This window comes from Pteropus vampyrus, unplaced genomic scaffold (genome assembly GCF_000151845.1).
Source record: "Pteropus vampyrus isolate Shadow unplaced genomic scaffold, Pvam_2.0 Scaffold528, whole genome shotgun sequence".
Classification (NCBI taxonomy): Eukaryota; Metazoa; Chordata; class Mammalia; order Chiroptera; family Pteropodidae; genus Pteropus; species Pteropus vampyrus.
In genome coordinates, this window is record NW_011889309.1 from 521,823 (window position 1) to 534,826 (window position 13,004).

The following is a 13,004-nucleotide window of genomic DNA, read 5'->3' on the forward strand; positions in this document are numbered from 1 at the left end:
CTTCAGATAAATACACAGAAGTGGAATTGATGGGTCATAAGACAGTTCTATTTTTAATTTTTGAGAAACCTCCCTACTGTTTTCCATAATGGTTTTACCAATTTGAAATTCTATTAACAGTAAATGAGAGTTCTCTTTTCTCCATATTCTTGCCAACACTTTTTTGCTGATTTATTGATGATTGCCATTTTGACAGGTGTGAGATGATATCTCATTGTGGTTTTAATTTGCTTTCTCTGATGACTAGTGATGCCGATCATCTTTTCATATGTCTATTGGCCATCTATATGTGTTCTTTGGAGAAATGTCTGTTCGGGTCCTCTGTCCATTTTTAAATTGAATTGTTTGAGGGTTTTTTGTTTTTTTTTTGGTGTTGAGTTGTATGAATTCTTTATAATTTTTGAATATTAACCCTTTATCAGATGTATCATTGGTGAATACCTTCTCCCATTTAGTAGGTTGTATTTTTGTTTTATTGATGGTTTCCTTTTCTGTGCAAAAACTTTTAGTTTGATGTAGTCCCATTTCTTTATTTTTTCTTTTGTTTCCCTTGCCCAAGGAGACATATTACAAAAATAGTACTAAAAGCAATGTCAGAGTTTGCTGCCCATGTTTCCTTTTAATAGTTTTATGGTTTCAGGTCTTATATTTAAGTGTTTAATCCATTTTGAGTTTATTCTTCTATATAGAGTAAGAAGGTGGTCCAGTTTTTTTTTCATGTATTTGTCCAGTTTTCCCTATACCATTTATTGAATAAATTGTCTTTACCTTGATGTGTGTTCTTGCTTCCTTTGTCATAGATTAATTTATCACATAGGTGTGGGTTTATTTCTGGGCTCTCCATTGTGTTCCATTGATCTATGTGTCTGTTTTTATGCCAATATCATGCTGTTTTAATTACTACAGTTATGTAGTATAGTTTGATATCAGGTATCGTGATACCTCCAACTTTGTTCTTCTTTCAGAAGATTGTCATGGCTATTTGGGATCTTTTATGGTTTTATATCAATTTTTTAGATTATTTGTTCTAGTTCTGTGAAAAACGTCATTGGTATTTCGATAGGGATTGCATTGAATCTATAGATTTCTTTGGGTAGTGTGGAAATTTAATAGTCAGTTCTTCCTGTCCTTGAGCACAATATATGATTCCATTTATTTGTATCTTCTTCAATTTTTTTTTCAGTGTCTTATAATTTTCTGAATACAGGTCTTTTACCTCCTTGGTTAAATTTATTCCTAGGTATTTTATTTCATTTTTTTTAAATGCAATTATAAATGGGATTGTTTTATTAATTTCTGTTTCTGAAAGTTTGTTATTGGTGAATAAAAATAGAACCAATTTCTGAATATTAATTTTGTATCCTGCTACTTTGCTGTATTGGTTTTAATAGATGCTTGACGGAATCTTTAGAGTTCTCTCTATATGGTATCATGTCATCTGCAAATAATGATAGTTTTGCTTCTTTTTTAATTTGGATGTCTTTTGTTTCTTTTTCTTGTCTGATTGCTGTGTCTAGGACTATCAATTCAATGTCGAATAAAAGTGCTGAAAGTGGAAATCCTTGTCTTGTTCCTGATCTTAAGGAAAACACTTAATTTTCCCCAGTGAGTATGATATTAACTATGAGTTTGTTATGTATAGCATTTATTATATTGGGGTATGTTTCCACTATTTTCACTCTGTTGAGAATTTTTATTATAAATGAATGCTGGATTACCTCAAACCCTTTTCTGCATCTATAGATAAAATCATGATATTTATTTTTCATTTTGTTTATGTGGTGATCCATGTTAACTGATTCCTATCTTGAATCCTAGGAATAAATCCCACTTGATTGCGGTGTGTGATCTTTTTAATGTGTTGCTGAATTCAGTTTGCTAATATCTTGTTGAGGATTCTTGCATCTATGTTCATCAAGGATATAAGCCTATAATTTTTTTTTTTTTTTTGTAATGTCTGTGCATGCTTTTGGAATCAGGTATGCTGAGCTCAGTGAATGAGCTTGGGAGCCTTCCCTCCTCATGAATTTTTTGGAATGTTTTGAAAAAATAAGCATTAGTTTTTCTTTGAATGCTTTGTAAAATTTACCTGTGAATTTTGTCTAGGACTTTTGTTTGTTGGGAATTTTTTGATTACTGATTCTATTTAATTAGTAGTTTTCTGTCTCCGGATTTTCTGATTCTTCTTGATTAATTTTGGAGGATTGCATATTTCTAGAAGTATGTCTATTTCAGATTGTCTAATTTGTTGGCATAATTCTTCATAGTATTTTCTTATAATCTTTTGTATTTCTGAAGTGTCAGTTGTCACTTCTCTTCTTTCATTTCTAATTTTATTTATTCTAGTCCTCTCTCTTTTTTTCTAGATGAGTCTGGCTAAAGATTTATCAATTTTTTTGATGTTTTCAAAGAACCAGCTCTTGGTTTCATTGATCTTTTGTATTTTTTTTTTCACTCTATTTTATTTATTTATTCTTTCTCACCTTTATTTTTTTCCCTGTTGATTTTAGGCTTTATTTGTTCTTCTAATTCCTTTGGTTGTAAGGTTAGATTGTTTATTTGAGATTTTTCTTGCTTCAAGAGGTAGGCCTGTATTGCTACAAATATACCTCTTAGAGGTGCTTTCGCTATGTTCCATAAACTTGGGTTTATGTTTTTATTTTCATTTGTCTCAAGGTATCTTTTGGTTTCTTCCTTGATCTCATTGTTAATCATTCATTGTTTAGTAGCATGTATTTAGCCTCCATGTGTTTTTGTTTTTCAGTTTTTTTTTGTAATTGATTTCTGACTTTCTACCATTGTGATTGGGGAAGATGCTTGATATGATTTTGATGTTCTTAAATTTATTGAAACTTGTTTTGTGGCCTAACATGTGGCCTATATTGGAAAAAAATTCCACGTAGACCTGAAAAAATGTATATTCTACTGCTTGGAATAAAATGTTCAAAAAATATCAATTAAATCCATCTGGTCTAATATGTCATTTATAGCTGCTGTATCTTTGTTGATTTTCTGTTGGGAAGATCTGTCCATTGATGTCAATGGGATATTAAAGTTTACTAATATGACTGCATTACTGTCAATCTCTCCTTTTATGTCTATCAATATTTGTTATATATATTTAGGTGCTCCTCTGTTGGGTGCATTAATGTTTACAAGAGTTATTTTCTCTTGTTTAATTGATCTCGTTACCATTATAAACTGTTTTTTAAAATTTTATATTGTAGCCTATGCTTTACAATTTATTTTGTCTGGTATAAATATTGCTACCTTAGCTTTTTTTGTTTTTCCCCATATCCATTATTATAAAATATCTTTATCCATTTCTTTATATTCAATTTCTTTGTGTCTTTCAATATTTTGGTTGGGACATTTAGTCCACTTACATTTAAAAGAATTGCTGATAAGTATGTAATTATTGTCATTTTATTATTCATATTTTTTATTTTTTCTTCTTTTTCTTAAAGAAGCCCCTCTAACATTTCTTGTAATACTGGTTTGGTGGTTATAAACTCCTTTAGCTTTTTTTGTTGTTGTTTGGGAAGCTCTTTATCTGTCCTTCTATTCTAAATGATAGCTTTTCTGGGTACAGCAATCTTGGTTGTAAGTCCTTGCTTTTCATTACTTTGAATATTTCATGCTAATCCCTCTGGCCTGCAAAGTTGAGAAATCACTTAAGAAATCCCATCTTATGGGAGCTCCTTTGTAGGTAACTAGCTGCTTTTATCTTGTTGCTTTTAAAATTCTCTGTCTTTAACCTTTGGCATTTTAACTATGATGTGTCTTGGTGTGGGCCTCTTTGGGTTCATCTCGTTTGGGACTCTCTGTACTTCCTGAGTTTGTTTGTCTATTTCCGCTGTCAGGTTAAGGCATTTTTCCAACATTATTTTTTCAAATAGAATTTCAATCTCTTGCTCTCTCTCGTCCCCTCTGGTAACCCTATAATGTGAATTGATGGTATGCTCAATATTATCCCAGAGGCCCCTTAAACTATCCATATTTACTTATTTTTTTTGGATTCATTTTTCTTGTTGCTGTTCTGATTGGGTGTTTTCTGTTACCTTATCTTCTAAATCATTGATTTGGACCTCTGCTTTATCTAATCTACATTTGATTCCCTCTAATGTATTCTTCATTTTAGTTATTATAGTCTTCTATTCTGACTGGTTCTTTTTTATGTTTTCTATCTTTATGTTTATGTTTTTAAATTTTTTGTTAAGTTCTCACTGAGTTCATCTACTTTTCTTCTAAGTTCATTGAATATCCTTATAACCAATGTTTTGAACTCATGCATCTAGTAGATTGCTTGTCTTCATTTTGTTTAGTTCTTTTTTTTGTAGCTTTGTTCTGTGCTTTCATTTGGGACATGTTTCTTGTTATCTAATTTTGACTGCCTCCCTGAGTTTGTTTCTATGTATTATGTAGGGCTGTTATATCTTTCAGTCTTAGTAGAGTGGCCTTATGTAGTAAGTGTCCTGAGGGGCCCAGTGGCACAGTCTTTCTCGGTCACTTGAGCCAAGTGCTCCAGGTGTGCCTTTTGTATGGGTTGTGCATGCCCTCCTATTATAGTTGAGCCTTGGTTGCTGTTTGCTCATCAGTGAGAGGGATTGACCCTTGGGCTGATTGGTTGCGAAGACTGGCTGGTGAGAGGCTGACTCTACTGAGTAGGATTCTCTTTAGCAGAGCTATGGTGCCTGCCCAGTCTGCCCTTTGGGTGTGGTGTCCTCGGATGCATTCCTGGGTGGTGCTCAGGCTCAGTCTGAAGCTGGTCTCCAGGGTGTTGGCCCTGGAGCCTCCTGAAAGGGGCCCCACCATGGGCCAAGTCTAGCTACAACCTGTCCCCTGACTCAGGTCACTTGGCAAGAGTTACCAAGCAATCTGAAGATGACTACCATCTGCACTGGGTTTGAAGTACCTCGAGAGGCCAAGTTGTGAACTGAGGTTGGCTGCCACTAGTGTCGGGCTCAGGGCTTGTCAGAAAGAGGTTTAGTGCATGTCAAGGTCAGATGTTACTTGTCTGGGTTTTGCAAACCTTTGAGATATTTTAGGAAAGTCCACAGCCAAGATAGCCAAGATAGACCATTTTTATGGAAAATCCACTCTAAGTGTCTTGGGTTGGCCTGCAAGTTGGGTGGAGCAGGGTCTCAGGGAGTCGCCAGAGCAGGGCTTCTAGTGTAAGCTAGATTGATAGAGACTCAGACATGACAGCTCTCTGTGTGTGCACACTGAGATGGGGGAAGACTCAATAAAATAACAATGGATTCTGCTAGCACTTCTATTTGGGAGAAAGCTGCCCCTTCAGCCCTCATCCTGAAGCCAGACTATTCAGTTCCTCCCATATATCCCTGGCACTTCTTAAGTTGCTGCTCTAGCGCTGAAGATCAGAGCAAGCGAGTCAATTAGCAAGTAGGTTTGCACATGGACTTTTTAAGAGGAATGTCTGCAACTCCAGCAGCCCTTCATATCATTCAGACACAATCTCCACTGGTTTGCACAGCTAGGAGTTGTGGGAACTTCTTTTCCTGTTCCTGGTGCTAGCGAGCCTGGTATGAGGCTGGGTCCCCTTGCTCATCAGAGGGACCTCTGCTGCTGACATATGCTTTTCAGTTATCAACTGCCATATGTAGGTGTGAGACCTGCCCATTTTACATCGCTGTCCTTTCTACTAGTCTCAACATGGCTTCTTCTTTATATCCTTAGTTATAGGACTTCTGTTCAGCTACTTTTCAGATAGTTTTCCAGGTAGATTGATCTGTAGTTTAGTTGTAATTTTGATGTAATGTTAAGGAGGCAAGCTCAGTGTTCATCTACTCCACCATCTTGACTGGAACTTTGGGTTCTAGTCTTGGTAATGTCATTCACTTAGGTGTGCGAATTTGGCTCACATAAAATTTCCTAATGCTTTTAATCTGTAAAAAGACAGAATGGGCACAGATCTACAAAAATCAGTTTATATTCTACTGTAGGTTCTGTCGAGGTATTTCAAGAGTGACCACAATGCCCTACTCCACCCTACACATCTCCTATCCAACAAAAGCATCTCTGCATATCACTTATTTTACATAGGCTTCTTTTACTTTAGAGTTTTTTTTTTTAAGAAAGTTTTCAGTTCTTAAATCATTTTATAAAATTCAGTTAGAAACTATTTATTCTAATTATTATTTAAAAAAATTAATTGTAGTGAGTTAAAACGTCATTTAAGAGAGTTCTGAATGGAAGGAGAGAAGAGTTTATATTTAATTCTTTTCCTTCTAGCTTTTTAGGACTGGTTTATTGACATGCCACTGTGCATATTTGGGAGCCTGGGACTGTATGTGAATTAACTTTTGTGAATTTCAGGCTTAGCCTGAGAAATGTATGGAAGACATCCTGTTTACATAAAGAAAATACTTTGCACTTTTCTTTTCTTTAGTAAATATCATTTAAAAGAAAGACAACATCATTTCCTCTGAAAGTTATCCTTTCTTCATTGCTCAGAATAAATTTCTATTAAGCTCCTTGTGAAAAGAATGAAAGAAAGTGAAAGAAAATCACAAAGATTATATCTATTCAAAGTACTCAGTGTCCCATCTGAGCTTTTGGGGAGTTGTAAATATTCTTAGCCAGCCCAAGTGACGCAAAGCCTCAAGAGAAATGTCACTATTAGCATATTTATGTTTTATTAAGGCAACTAAATGGAATTTGTGTGCATCAGGCTACTAGTGATTTGGCAAGAAATATGTATATTGCAAAAAAAAATCATTGATTATATTTCATGGAAATTAAAGTAATTTCTGCTCAAATGCTCCTTACTAATGTAGGCAAATCTCATTAAGGTGAGTATTCTCCTTATGCATTTTCCTATTATCTTAACTTAACCATCTTCTCCTCGAGGTTTTCTTAGTGGGTTTGTTTGTATCCCCATAGCTCTAGAGGTGACTTTCACAATTCTAGCTAAGGGCCATAAGGAGACTGTTCTAAATGGGATGCAAATGAATAGAGTATTAGGAAGGCTTCATTTGGCTTAGTGCCATCGTGGGTAAGTGCTGGCTTTAATTTTAAGCAACCATCTTCTGACAGACAAAATAATTGCCAATGAAGAGTAAATATGAAACTATGAAATACTGTAGTATTCTACAATCATGGGGAGAAAGATGAGTTAGGCACACTCCCTCCTTCAGGGATTTTATGTGGGTGCTCCTGTTATCTCTTGCTGCATAATAAACCACCCCAAAACTTGGTGACTTAAAACAATGATCTTCATTTATTTGCTTATGACTCTGCAATTTTGGCAGTTTAGTGGGATCATCTGGGTCTCTTCTCTGCTCCACATGATGTTTGGGGGCTTTCACTGGGATGACATGAATAGCTGAGGCTAAAACAGCTCAAACTAAATAGAAATAACTTTCTCTTTATGACATCTCAGGGTCTTTCTACATAGCCTCTCTAGGATGGTGATCTCAAGGTAGTTATACTTCTTATATGGTAGTTCAGGGATCCCAGAGCTGCTGCTTCATGAGGCTTGGGTTGAAGCTAAAAATCTTTTTCTAACCTGATCTCAGATGTCTATTGTTCAAACAAGTCACTAAGGCCAGACCATATTCAAGGGGAGGGGAATTGGTTTCCAGCTCTCAATGGCAACAACAAAGAATCGGCAAAGCATCCAGCATATTATTTCTATTTCCCTCAATGTTCACAACCACCCTGGGATGAGAATGTTATATATGAGAAAACTGAGCCATGGTGCCTCTAGTAACTTTCTCAGGCAACTCAGGGGGTAAATAGTAGAGTAAGGATTCAAACTTTGAATTCCGATCTTGTTAGAAGAGACCTTCTGGAACTTTTGTTCAATTTATTTAATGTATGAATTGGAAAAACAAACAAAAAACAACTTAGTTCCAAAGAAAGGGAAAGAAAGCCTGTTTGGTATCATATACTTTGTCAACAGAATTAAATGCCCAGAAAGTTAAGCAAACACCATGATTCTAGGCTTCTTAGACAGAGTTCCAAGAAAGGGGCTTTGGAAGAGTTAATGCAAGCAAATCTTTCCAGGCTGGGCAACATTAGGTTGGATGATTTCAGATGATGTAATATGTATATCAGGGCGTCTCCAGCCCCTGGGGCCTCAGACCAGTACTGGGCCACACAGGAGGAGGTGAGCGGCTGGGGGAGTAAGCAAAGCTTCTTCTGTATTTGCAGTCACTCCCTAATGTTATCATCACCATCTCAGCTTCACCTCAGATCATCAGGCATTGGATTTTTATAGGAGCACCAGTCCCTGGTGCTCAAAAGGTTGGGGGATTGCTGCTGTATATATTCAAAAGACACTAGTGGTATTGTACTCTCCAACACTGTCAGTTCTAGGAAACTTATAGAAACACTGGGAATAGATACTCAATTGGGTTGAAGCTAAAAATCTTTTTCTAACCTGATCTCAGATGTCTATTGTTCAAACAAGTCACTAAGGCCAGACCATATTCAAGGGCCAGAGGCTGGCTCTTGAATTTGGAATTGGTTTCCAGCTCTCAATGGCAACAGCAAAGAACCAATGACTCAAATGACTTTGACCTCAAATTGAAGTACTTGGAGTAAAATTATTTCGCACTGCGGTCTAAAATATTATGTTCTGTCTAAATATATTTTAAATGATTTCACTAACAAATTTGAAACTCAAAATAGATACTATATCCTTCTTAAAAAATAAGTTTTATTCTGTTTTGTGCTAGAGAGGGTTACTAAGGATGACATTGTGTTTAGATTTATCAGTATTTAACCATTGGATGGGAGAAAAAGAGTCTCTTTATTATAAAAAAAAAGAATTACACTTTTTTTTTATTGCAAAAGGTAGACTTGTGTCATACTGCTGATATGGATACACATTATGGGTTTATGGCAAAGAAAAGCAATTTTTTCTTTCAAAGAAAGAAGGTAGAAGCCTACACAATATTATGTATATTGCAAGATGAGAGATAAAAGAGAAAAGAGAGCAAGAGAAAGAGCCAGCCTCTGGCTATCAAATGACTTCTTTTTAAGAAAAAAAAAAATCTATGACATAAAAGATATTGCCAGGGCTTTTATACCTGCTGAAGTTGTTGAAAACTCCAGAAACATAGATGATTGAGGAAGTACAATCTCAAACAAAGAAATCCATTTGTAATTACTATGTAAACTTGGGGAAAATTTAGAATAGATTAATAAATGCCTGCAATAATTAAGAATTTGTGAACCAGATGCCTAAACGTATGAAGGGGTTTTGTAGTGAGTAGGTGTGTGTGTGTGTGTGTGTGTTCAGTATGTATATTTCTTACTATCTACTTAAAAGTGTGGTTAATTTATTTTGTAATAATTAATGATACTAGTTACTTTTTGCTCCACTTTTCCAACAAAATACTCATTTTTTAAAAAGGTAAATGAGGAACAAAATAACCTGCTTGCCTTTAATCACAATGGGAATCCATGAAATTGGAACAATAAAACCAAAGCTAACATTACTGGAGACCTATAGTTGGCTTACTTTAATTGCAGACCAAAAACATAAGAAACAATAGTCAACCTCACAGTGCAAACCCATAAAGACATAAATGCCATCTTGCTTTATTATAGGTCAGTCCCCATATTTATGTAATCTTGAGTATAGTCTAAGAAGATCAGTTATCTGCTTTATGTGGAACCTATGTGGAGGAGACAGGAAGAAAAAGGTAAAAGAATAAGGAGTAAAATTACTGTGCAGAGAAAATTTACCTTGGTTACCAATAAGACTTGGAAGCCAAAATGCATTTCTTTATTCTTTAAGAAAATTCATAAAATCATTAGAATCTACAGACTTCAAACTCTGTATAAAATTAGTTTTTGGAAGTTTTTCCTTTTGAAAACTGAGTTAATCTTTTTCTTTAACTCCAATCTAATGCACTCTCTAGCTACAAAATTAAGACACACTAAAATCTCTGGGACATTACAGACTTCGTGGGAGTCTGCAGTTAAAGCTATGGGGCTATCTCAGGAGGGAAATGCAAGGCTCAAGGCAAGTTAATAGTCTCAGCCAAAACTGACCCCACAAGTTGGATGTCAGAGGTTCTTTAACTCTTTTTCTAAGGGTGAGATGACTTCTGCTTTCTCCTATAGCCCACTTTGCCCCTCCACACACAGAGGCATACACTCTGCCAACACTTCCAATTGGAAAACTATCAAACAAGCATGCTGCACAGATGACTGTTCTCAATGAAAATTAGAAGAATTATATAAGACCTTTTTTATGTTTACTCTTATATTTCTAAAAAGGATGTATTCTAATGAGCCTGGAGGAGAGGAAGTAGGCATGATTTGGGTTTTTACAGTGTCATTCACGACTTCCACACATATCCTTTTCCAGCACATTCGAGTTTGCTGGGCGTTTCTTTGTGTAAATTATCGCCTATTCTTTCTGCTCCTCCTTTAACTTTCAAATCCCCCTGACATGGCTGACACTTTAATTCTCAATCCCTTGGTGAGAATGAGTTATGGAGGAAGGGTCGGAGCAGGAATTGGCCTCTAAACAGTTGAACTTTGCTGAAAATTTCACCTGCCTTTACCCATGGAAGCTGTTTTATTTTTCATCTACCTTCGAAAAGGCTGGAGTGCTTTTACTCTGCATTTTGAGAGCTATTATCTCTGCTCTTCCAAAAAACCAGATTATTCAACAGGAAGCTCTGATCCAGATTATCATAGGTTTATTTGTTTTGGCTCTGAAGACAGCACATCTTTTTCCTATGTCGTATTCATTTGTAATTCAGAGGGTTCTAAAATTTTGTTCTTTCCTCCTCTGAGACCCAGAGTAGTACCTTGAACATAAGTATTGTTCCTGGAGGGAAGAGATAATAGGATTATTGTACACTTTTAAATAGTTGTTAAGCTGTTAACCCTAATTGCCTCCAGAAGGCTGTTTAAGGCAGTGCTTGTGCTTTGGGAGTTGGAAGGATGCCCTATAATGCCCTTCCATTAGCATACCTGCCACACAGGTTTTTGTCAGTTGTTTGCATATTCTGTTCTAAGAAGCCACACTCCCTAGCAAAGTGTCCCCTGGGGAGGGGGGTACAAGGAAATGTGAACTGGTGGGAATTTTGTGCCTTTCTAGTGCTTCAACCAGAGAAGACCCCCTTTATATTTTTATATACTTATTTGGAAAAAAAACAGTTTAGCTGTTTTTTTAAGTTAAAAAAAATTATCGGAATATGAAATAAAATTAGAACTCATAACCTCTAGCTCCGAGGCCATTAGCCCCAAGGCCATTAGACACAGAATAAGAATATTCCTTGAGTTGAGCTGAAGAACAATGATGAACGTTTACCAAAGGAGAGTCCTCAGTAGACCGAGCAGGTCCTAGGGCAGCTGAGTTAATGTTCACCTGGGTTTTGTGTGCTAATGGTTTGGGGTGGGGGTGGTAGACTTTTTTGAATTCTAATAGAAATAGATTATGAGGAAAGGGTCCTGCTACCTATCACATTAGTTTTGCCCTTTCAATTCTTTTCTGACCACACGTATGCCTTTCTTATTTCCACATTCCCTCCATTCATGATGGGCAAGTAGTTTGATCAGGTTCTGAGACTTTCTGGAACAGCTATAAAGTGATTATGAAGGATTTTACCACAGTAAAATAATCATTAAAAAAGAATTCTCATTCCTACCAGAGTTAAGTGATGTGTTCCTGTCCTAGGGCTTATGGATCCATTCGGTCAGTGTCGATTTAGAAAAATAGTAAAAGAAATAAGTTAATTGAATTCTACTTTTTGTAGAACTTTTAATCTCATAACATTATTTAAAGACATCCAAGATATAAAAGCACTTTGATCTTATTTCCTTCTTTCAGACATCTGGGTCAGGTTGCTCCTGATGGGCTTGACTAGGGCACAGTGGGTATTGCCAAATTCAAAAAAGCAGGACAACTCTGTATCTTCTGCTGAATAATTAGACAGTTAGATGCTAAAAATTTTATATCTGGGATTTCCTTTTTTATTTAAATGCACTATGTGAAGAGACAATTTAATGGGAAGGGATTCTCTAAATTTCATATGTAACCCTTGCCAAGGAATATAGCATCAAGCTGGATAGGTCTTCTTAAGGTGATATGAATTAAGAATGTCCTTTCTTGCAACATATTTCCTTTGCCTCTTAGTCTCTCCAGAAGTCTGGTGTCATTTTTGGTTCCAATATATTCTATCACTTTTCTAACCCTATTAGGTTTCCTTTCTTTTCCCCTACACCTTCATCAAAGGACTAGTTAGTGCTCAGTTTGTTCGATTTCTGTGATTGTACTTATACTGAATGCACTGAGAATAGTAGGCAAGAGGAAAACTCTGGGTGTCACCAGGATGAGTCATGTCATAGTGATGCACTTTCCTAGATGGTTTCTGACCAAGAATCTGGGTGTATAAGGAAGAAAAATGCCTCTGAAGATAAATGCTGACTTTTAGGTTACCCAAGAGAGGAATATAGTTTGACCTGAACCTTTTTAATCCCTTGACTAAATTCATACTCAGATTGAAGAAGGCCAAGAGTCTCACTATAGGCCGAATCATCAAAAAATTGTTCTCCCATTGTTGATTTGGTATCTTTACTTTTATATCTGATATGTTTGGTAGTTTTCTTAACAAATAGGTATATAGTAGAAATTCTCTTATTCAACCACCAATTAACTGACTAGCCTTAACTAAGTCTCCCCATTCTCTCTATAGCACATTCTGCATGATACTGATGCAAATCTTACACTGTAACTAGCTTACTTTCCCATAGTTGAGTACCCAAGAAATAGTAGTGTTTATTCCCATTATTGTTTCTGCCAGTTTTACTTGTTATTGTATAGATATAATTTAATTATATGTTACATGATATATTTTTATGAAAACTAAGTTGAAAGATTTGGAAAGATGGGAAAATAGAGTCAGTAGAAATTTGTTCTTGAATTAAGTAAGTAAAAACAAGTGTAAAGGGTAGAGAAAATGTCTTAAATATCTAGAAAGGTTCTAGGTACTTTTAATATTTACTCTAGGGCA